The sequence below is a fragment of the Myxocyprinus asiaticus genome, chromosome 22 (genome assembly GCF_019703515.2).
Source record: "Myxocyprinus asiaticus isolate MX2 ecotype Aquarium Trade chromosome 22, UBuf_Myxa_2, whole genome shotgun sequence".
Classification (NCBI taxonomy): Eukaryota; Metazoa; Chordata; class Actinopteri; order Cypriniformes; family Catostomidae; genus Myxocyprinus; species Myxocyprinus asiaticus.
In genome coordinates this window covers 3,632,501-3,642,243 of record NC_059365.1, presented here as the reverse complement: position 1 = coordinate 3,642,243, position 9,743 = coordinate 3,632,501, and the positions used below count along the sequence as shown (strand labels likewise).

The 9,743-nt window shown below is 42.2% G+C and overlaps 1 protein-coding gene across 1 annotated transcript in view; it reads right to left on the bottom strand.

Annotated features, from left to right (window-relative positions):
• Nucleotides 1-9,743, bottom strand: part of LOC127413399 (MORC family CW-type zinc finger protein 3-like) — a 212,894-nt gene that overhangs the window by 23,789 nt on the left and 179,362 nt on the right. The gene's annotated exons all lie outside the window — the stretch shown is intronic.

Genomic DNA, 9,743 nt, shown 5'->3' with positions numbered 1-9,743 from the left:
GGGAGAGGAAGACGACGAAGGGGACGAAGCCTTGACGGATATCCTCGAGGAGGAAAAGGATGATGACGAGGATGGATCAATCCTGGCTGCCGACCGCACAGGAAGAGTTCTCTCCTTCTCCGGTTCATTTCGAGTTGGATTTGATTGAAGTCTGCCGCAGGGCCACGGCTAAGCTCTCGATAGATTGGCCATCACAGCCAACCGGCATGGGAGCTGAAACAGATCTGTACGACGGCAAGAGGCTACCGTCTTGCCTACCTCCGGTGAAGCAATTCTTCCCGGCCATCCCGGCCTGTCTTGCGGAGATGAGATGTTATTGGGATAAGCCTTTCTCTCACTGAGTACCAGTAAAAGGGTTCTCGAGGCTCGACATCCAGGGGACGGGGGAGATGGGGATGTCCGAACCTTCAGTCCACCTGGAAAGGGAGGACAGCCTGATTTACAGTCTTCCTGCTCCACGCCACACCAGCAACTGGGAAACGCAACACCGCATCCTAAACCAGGCCATTCAAAGCCAAAGCTGTCTTTTGTGGTGGCCGTCGTGAGACACCGTCCCTCTAATCCCCTGGGACAGAAGAAAAGATGGGCAACCTGATGCGGATGCTCGTCTAGAGGGGGAGCATGGAGACAGCACTACGGGCCCCCCAAATTATCAGCGACAATCTCCCTCCCATGGGGAAACAGAGATGGAAGTGCAGAAGGCACATAGTTGTGTGAAAAGAGAATTAAACATGAAAATAAAACAAAGAACCATGAATATGACTCCTAGGTTTGGAGCTGCATTCCCTCACTTCACCACTAGAGGGCAGCGTCGCACCGCTAGTGAGCGAAGGGTGTCAGGGTCCGCTTGCTGTTTGGACGGCGTGCATGTACAGTACATCCTCGGGTTTTAAAGACAGTAGAAAGAGGTTTCAGGCTTCAGTTTGTCATAAAACCACCTCTTTTCAATGGAATGCTAATGTCAGTAGCTCAAGGAGAGTCAGCTCTAATTTTGGATGAAGAAATATCCTCTTTGCTGAGCAAGGGAGTGATAAAGATAATACCATTGGAAGAATACCAGCAAGGGTTTTATTCCAAGTATTTTGTGATCCCAAAGAAGGGGGGAAGTCTCCGTCCCATTCTAGATTTACGAATCCTGAACAAACATCTCAGGTAATACAAGTTCAAAATGGTCACGCTCATTGTAATGAACAGGGGAGCGGATTTACTGTCCAGGGGGAATCCTCTGTATGGGGATTGGAAGCTTCACCCTCAAGTGGTGAACCTCGTATGGCAGAGATTTGGACAGGCAGTCGTAGATCTCTTTGCATCGCACAAAGATGCGCAATGTCCTCTGTTCTTCTCCCTGGTAAGCGACAATGCACCATTGGGTGTGGATGCGTTAGCCCATCTGTGGCCTCACACGCTACTATACGCGTTTCCCCCACTGAGCCTAATCTGGCCGATGCTGCCAGAGAGTGAGGGAGTTCGGTCACACTTTTATTCTGATATCTCCGAACTGGCCAGGGAAGTTGTGGATGACAGAGATAGCTCAGCTGATTAACGACCACCACTGGCCTCTGCTGCTGCATAGGGATCTTCTCTCTCAGGCGCACAAAGAAATCTTCCATCCCTCTCCTCAGAAGTTGGCTCTCTGGGCTTGGCCCGTGAGTTTAAATAGCACCAGTTTGCCCCCCAGAGTGACTGAAATGATTCAGAGCGCAAGGGCAGCCTCTACGCACTCGTTATATAATACCAAATGGGGAGTGTTTGAACGATGGTGTGAAGATAGACATGTCATTCCATACTTGTGTTCGGTGACAGATGTACTGTGCTTTCTACAAGACCTTTTAGATAAGGGCAGAGCTTTTTATACAGTCAAAGTTTATTTGGCTGCTATATCAGCATGTCATGTGGGCGCTTGGAGATTACACCCAGTCTCTAGACCGGTCATGCCACCGTGGGATCTGTCTATGGTCCTGGATGCGCTTTCTCAGTTCCCTTTTGAACCAATAGAGAGCATTACTTTAAAGCTACTCTCTTTAAAGACAGCTTTGTTCGCGCTCAAGATTGCTAAAGGAATAAGTGAATTACATACTCTATCAGTCCATACGTCGTGTATGGTTTTCACGCAGGGAGGTTTAACAGTATCTCTTAGACCGAACCCAGCTTTTGTGCCTAATGTATGTGACTTTTCGGGCACATGCCAGTCAGTAGACTTGGTGGCATTCCACCCACCTCCTTTTTCCTCTGTTTTTCACATATATAAAATCCCTCTCAATGCTTCAAAACATATTATCATCTCTGCCTCTTACATTATACATGTCCATTTTATCATGCTTCAACCTGTGATCTGACACAATAAATCACTGTTTATTGAGATAAGGTCCTACATACAAAAGTCCTCTTTATGAAAAAATAAATAATAATAATAATAATAAAAAAAATCCTAATAATCAATTTTGTTTTTAAATAATTCCATTAGAATTAAAAAAAAAAAATAAAAAATGCATACTCTGTAATGTAACTTAACCTGTCCTCACCAAGGTGTCACAATGTCAAATTGCCAAACTAAAAATGCAACAAATTCATAAATATAAATATCAAATGAAAGGTAGGGATCTGTAATACAATACATCAAATAAAATGTAAATTCTACTTCCGTAAAAAAAACTGCCTTTAAAAGTTGTCCTCACTTTCCGTCAACTCAGATTTTTTTATAATCCTGAATAAATCAGACAATTCCATGGTGAGCTATGACTCTGAGAACCCCTTTACCACTTCCTGCTCATGGTGGATGCAACAGTAGGACACATGGTCTGGCAATTTTTATATTTTTATATATTTCAAACAAACAGTGTTTAAGTCTCTGCGGTCACAGCTTCAACATGTCAACTCTGTCTTCACATTTGTGATAATTTCTGTTAATAATTGTAGAATAATTTAGGCATTTTAGTTTAGGTTATAGAGGCAGCTTCAACTGAGGAAAAAAAGAAAATGGCTCCATACAACACATGGTTAAGATGGAAACATTTCTATTTTATCAACAGAATTTTCAGAATAGTGTGAAAACAGATTTTTTTTTTTTTTTTTTTTAAGATTGTATTATTAGAAGAAAAAAAAAAAACACTTTACGCTGTTGTTGGATGGATCAAATTAAAATAGCATCCTTTTAGTGTGTCTGACAAAGTTGACAAAAATTAGAGTAAGATGTAAGTTATAAAGTGAATAAATGTCAATTTTCAGAAAAAAGCGTTTTTATAAAAAACCTGTTCTCGTACATGGTTCGTTAGCTGAGAACTTTGTCTACAAATATATCCATTTAAACATTGATTTAGTATTAAAAAATAACATAAAATATGCATTTGTAATGGTGGCCAGCTGATATACAGCTGTGCAATGTGTATAAACCTCACACACCTGACCTCAGGAGGTGCACTAGCGACTGACGCTAGAGGTCGTAGCCTTTAGCCTCCTTGTTAGCGCACCCACCTCCCATGCCGGAGACACCAGTTTGAGTCCTGTACGGAGTGGGTAGAACAAGAGCGTCACACTGGTGCCGTGACCCGGATGGGAGTGAGGTTTGTGGGGTAAGTGTAATGGTGGCCAGCTGATAGATAGTTGTGCAATGTGTATAAACCTCACACTCCTGACCTCAGGAGGTGCACTAGCGACTGATTCTAGAGGCTGTAGCCTTTAGCCTCCTTGTTAGCGCACCCGCCTCCAATGCCAGAGACACCGGTTCGAGTCCCTTACGGAGCAGGTAGAACAAGAGCATCACAATGGTGCCGTGACCCGGATGGGAGTGAGGTTTAGGGGTGTGAGTGTAACGGTGGCCAGCTGACAGATAGCTGTGCAATGTGTATAAATCTCACTCTCCTGACCTCAAGAGGTGCACTAGCGACTGACGCTAGGGGCTGTAGCCTTTAGCCTCCTTCTTAGCGCACCCACCTCCCATGCCGGAGACGCCAGTTCGAGTCCCGTACGGAGCGGGTAGAACAGGAGCGTCACACATTGCCCCACTAGATTTTCCTTGTGCCCCCTCAGAAACTTCTGATGCAAAATTATCAAGGAGGACCCCGGATGGCAAAATGATCAAGGGAGAATCTGGTTTGACAAAGAGACAACAAGTTGCCCTCCCAAAAAACCATTCCTGGTTCACATAACCCAAGACACATGAGAAATTTCTGGAATTTCAAATGGAAAGGCCACATCATGTGAAAAATATTAACACAACAATTGTATGCCTAAATGCATTTTTGGGCCTTGCTGGAGTTATAGGATTATCTTCTGTTACTATATTACCAATTTTTACCAGAAGAGGGCACAACATGGCAAACCACACTCAAATTATTTTACAAACCAACAGGCCTTTGCAATGCACACAATTACATTTTTCTGGACTTTCTAAAAATTCTGTTCAACTCTAAATAAAATTTAAATGTAAGCACCCTCTTTATCCTAATAACTCAACAATAAAATCCATCTTTCAACATTTCACATTCTTTTTTGACACTGAGGGCTTTCCTGTTTGATGACTTTGCCTTTTTATCACCTGCTAAGTAAGAGCTTTGAAAAGACATAATGGATAAACCATATGAGCTTATGTATAAATGTGTCAGCAATACTGTAAATCAAAGCAGTTAATCATCAGCCTGGGCCCGTGTCCAACATCTTGACTAATTCCTCTTATCTATTTTCCGGAGTTAACAACAAAGTCAAACTTGATTGGTCTCTCTAGATCGTGTAGAAAATGTCAAGGAAATGAGGTTTGAAACTCCAAGCCTAATAAGGTTTATCATAATGAGCTTAGATTTAAAGAAATTGTTTTGTTAGGTATGACTTCCGTTGATTGCACAAACATATTATACTGTATGTCATCATATAGGGTGATTTCTACTGACAAACAGGAATAATCACTCCCACATAATGTACAGCAATTTAGATTAAAGATAATATCTGCTAACCCATCCAATAGAGCAAGAAGGTGTTTGTGTTTATCAGTCAGCCAATAACCACAGCGTGTCAAACCAACACCTACACAGCACTGTGCATTTCAAAGCCCCATTCCATAAGCACCCAGAACGGGCCTGGTTGTGCAAAACAGCTTTTAAGCATGACGTATTTCCAAATGAGATAAGATATCAAGGGCGAAAAAAAACCAAATACTGAGACCAAGGATTGAAGACCAGATTTAGGATTAGATAAGCATGGAAATATAAATTAGGGGAATAATATCAGTTACATCGTGATCTTGTAGATTTGTTTCCAGACATCAATATTAGTGCGTGGGGTTTGAGGTGGGATGACTTGCTCTTTTGCTAACCATCCGACTCCGTCAAAAAAACACCTCTGATGTTTCCACTGAGCCGATACATTTTTTTATCCTGGGATCCTTTAATACCAATAGTATTTACTATTAGTATTAAAAATCAATATAGTATTATATACTATAAAAAACACTGTCTTTTATTTAAGGATAGTGATCATATGAAGCCATTTATTATCACATAGTTGTTTGGCTTCTTTTTAAATCATAATGATAACAGAAATCACCCAAATGGCCCTGATCAAAAGTTTACACACCTTTGAATGTTTGGCCTTGTTACAGACACACAAGGTCACACACACACAGGTTTAAATGGCAATTAAAGGTTAATTTCCCACACCTGTGGCTTTTTAAATTGCAATTAGTGTCTGTGTATAAATAGTCAATGAGTTTGTTAGCTCTCACGTGGATGCACTGAGCAGGCTAGATACTGAGCCATGGGGAGCAGAAAAGAACTGTCAAAAGACCTGCTTAACAAGGTAATGGAACTTTACAAAGATGGAAAAGGATATAAAAAGATATCCAGAGCCTTGAAAATGCCAGTCGGTACTGTTCAATCACTAATTAAGAAGTGGAAAATTCGGGGGGTCACGTGATGCCATGCAAGAAGCAGACGTGTGAGTGACGAGCTCTGCGCACTTTGCTAAATTTGTAATTATTTTCAAGTTATAATCTGGTGAAATTTGATACACTCAGTTACACATTTGCTCTTTGAGGCAAAACGTGGCAAAGAAGTCAAAATCCTCAAGCTCTGGAGACATTAAAAGACACTTACGTGTTCAGGATGAAAGCCCCGACAGACCTACAGACCGGGGACTCGATTTGGATGGCTCGGCGGGAGAGGTGATCCAGCGTCAGTTGTCCAACATGTCGGTGATGTTGACGAAGGTTCTTGCTGACTTGGAGGATCTTGCTGTAATACGTCGATCAATTATGGCGATGGAAGTTAGTTACAAGAGTGACTGATGTTGAGAGATGAATCGATTGTCTGAAGTCTTCGGAGAGGGAATTAACCGCTAATCTGCCCACGACCAAAGTTGATTTGGAACATCTCCTTGAAAAGATTGAAGATCTTGAGAATAGAAGCAACAGGCATAACATCCGAATTGTTGGAATTCCTGAGCATGAGGAGGGCAGAGATATGGTGAAATTCCTAAACAAGCTTTTCCCGAGTCTGCTCCATATAACGGGCCATAAACTGGTAATCGAGCGAGCTCACAGAGTCCCAGCTCACAGATTTGCTGAGGGAGATAGGCCCCGATCAATCCTGGCCAGATTTCTGAGATCATCCGATAAAGATCTTGTGTTGCGCCAGGCGAGGAGCAAGGGATGCTTTTTGGAAGAACCATAATATTTTCTTGTTCCCGGACTTTGCGAGTTTGACAAGAGAGAAACGCCTTTGGAACAGCTGTGGATTAATCTGTTCGTTCTTCGAGCTTATGCCTCCCGCTGGCTGGAGTATGTTTTATTGAGTATTTTTACGGAACATTGCAATGATTACGTCATCCGCTGAACTCATAACAGCTGGCTCACTGAACATTCGTTTGTCTGTCCGAGGAATCTGAACCGTTTTATATCAGCTGGAATTTTTATATCAGCTGGAATTTGTTTTGTGGAAGATCACACCTTGAGACAGTTCTGTGAATTAATCTACATGTTCTTTGTGTTCATTCTTCCTATTGGCTGGGGTTTATTTTACAATGTATTTTCAGGAGATTCAGGAATTTTGGTTGAAGGTACAGAGTGTTCTGTGTGATGTGTTGGGCATTCGAATTTCGTTTTGCCCCAGACTCTGTGTTTTGGGTGATGGGGTGGTCATCGACGTAGGTGACAAATACATAAACAATTGGGTCCTCACCAGTGTGATGATAGGCAGGCAGATTGTTTTAAGGGGTTGGAAGTCAGTCGGATCACCCTCAATTTGGGAGTAGTGCGAGGAGATGGGAAGGGTGGCAGCCTTCGAAGAGGTAACGTGTAGAAGGCTGGGGATATGGGATTCTTTTATTGGGAAATGGGGTAGATATTTGATGTTTTGGGGGGGCTCTCGCAGTGGGTCTGTGGAGACAGAGGTATAGTTTAGAGTTGTATGTTTATTATAGGTGTATGTGTATGTATGTATGTGTGTATGTATATGTGTATGTATGTGTATGTGTATGTGTATATGTATATATATATATATATATATATATATATATATATATATATATATATATATATATATATATTATTTTATTCTCTGTATATGTGTGTTATGTAAGACCACTGGGAAGTTTGTTTGGGGTCGGGTGGGGTTCTTGATTGGGGAGGGGAAGTAGTGGGAGTTAATGTTGAATCATTGTATATATGTTTTGTTTTTCTTTATTTTGAAAATTAATAAAAATGTTAATCACAAAAAAAAATTACATTAGGTGTCTCATCAATGTGGTCAGTAGTGAATTATCAATGGCAGAATGGGATTATCTTTTTTTTATTATTTTCTTTATTTTTCCCCTTTTTCTCCCAATTTGGAATGCCCAATTCCCAATGTGCTTTAAGTCCTTGTGGTTGTGTAGTGATTTGCCTCAGTTTGGGTGGCGGAGGACGAATCCCAGTTGCCTCCGCGTCTGAGACTGTCAGACTGTGCGTCCGATCACGTGGCTTGTTGAGTGTGTTGCCATGGAGACATAGCCATCCACTGCGGCAACCACGCTCAACTCACCACGTGTCCCACCGAGAACGAACCACATTATAGCGACCACGAGGAATTTTACCCCATGTGACTCTACCCTCCCTAGCAACCAGGCCAATTTGCTTGCTTAGGAGACCTGGCTGGAGTTACTCAGCATGCCCTGGAATTCGAACTAGCGAGCTAGTGGACTCCAGGGGTGGTAGCCACTGTATTTTACCACTGAGCTACCCAGGCCCCCCATGGGATTATCTTTTTAAGATTTTGGAAATGTATGGGTTCGGGACTACATTTGTTGGATTAAGTTACTTTATAGACACCCTGTAGCAGCAGTACAAAAAAACGGGTTAATTTCAGATTATTTTACTCTGGATAGGGGCACCCGGCAGGGAACATTATTGTTCTGTCTTGCTCTGGAACCATTAGCAGCCACGATAAGAAAGGAGGATGATTTTCCAGGGGTGGTGGTGGGAGGTGTGGCGCATAAGCTTCTGCTTTACGCAGATGATATTGTATTATTTGTTTCTGAACCTACTAGATCTATGCCTTGCCTCCACAGAATTATTAACTCCTTTTCCAAGTTCTCAGGATACAAAGTCAATTGGTCTAAATCCAAAGCTTTGGCTTTGACAGCGTACTGTCCAGTAACGGCCTTCCAGCCAGGTGCCTTCCAATGGCCCAAACAGGGAATTAAGTATTTGGGAATTTTATTCCCAGCAAATTTGTCTGATTTAGTCAGAGTTAATTTTGATCCCTTAATAAAAAGGTTTTTGAATGATGTGGACAGGTGGGCTTCATTACACTTATCGATGATTGGGAAGGTTAATGTTATTAAAATTCAACTACCTGCTACAGTCTCTCCCTGTAGATGTCCCCCTCTCTTATTTCAAGCAATTTGATAGCATAGCAAAGTCCTTCATGTGGAATGGTAAGCGTCCCAGGTTAAATTTCAATAAGTTATATAGGCCGATTGACAAAGGTGGGCTTGGCCTACCCAAGATTTTGTTTTATTATTATGCATTCGGTCTCAGACATTTAGCTCATTGGTCACTTTCACCTGAGAGAGCCCCTCCCTGGTTTAGTATTGAAAAGGAAGTTCTTGCCCCTATCTCACCACTGCAAAGCCTTTCGATTAAACTAGCCGGAAAGGTTAAGTCGCACCCTGTTATTTTGCATTTGCACTCAATATGGACAAAAGTGTCCAGAGTGTTTAATTCTGATATTTATTTAAATGTAGCCTCGAGCATATGGCTGAACCCTAAACTATGTGTTAATAAGTCCCCTTTTTGTTGGTCAGATTGGATTGTGAGGGGGGTTAATACACTTGGTGACCTATATGAGAGTGGAGTATTGAGACCTTTTGAAAATTTGGTTCAACATTTTGGCATTCCCAGATCTCAGTTTTATAAATATATACAGCTGCACCACCTACTCTGCACTGTTTTTGGGAGTGGCATGCACTTTGCCCCAGATGGGGTGGCCATCGACGTTGAAAATCGGCACATAAAGAGTTGGGTCCTAACGAGCATCATGATCGCCAGACAGGTTATTTTAAGGGGTTGGAGGTCGGTTGGAGCGCCCTCATTTCATGAGTGGTGCTCGGAGATGGGGAGGGTGGTGGCCATTGTGGAAGGGATGTATAGAAGGCTGGGAAATCTGGGGTTATTTGATAGGAAATGGGGCAGATATATGGCCTTTTTGGAAGGCTTTCGGGGAGGGGTAGTGGAGAGGGATCACTAGTTTTAAATATGTGTGTGCAATTTGATTGTT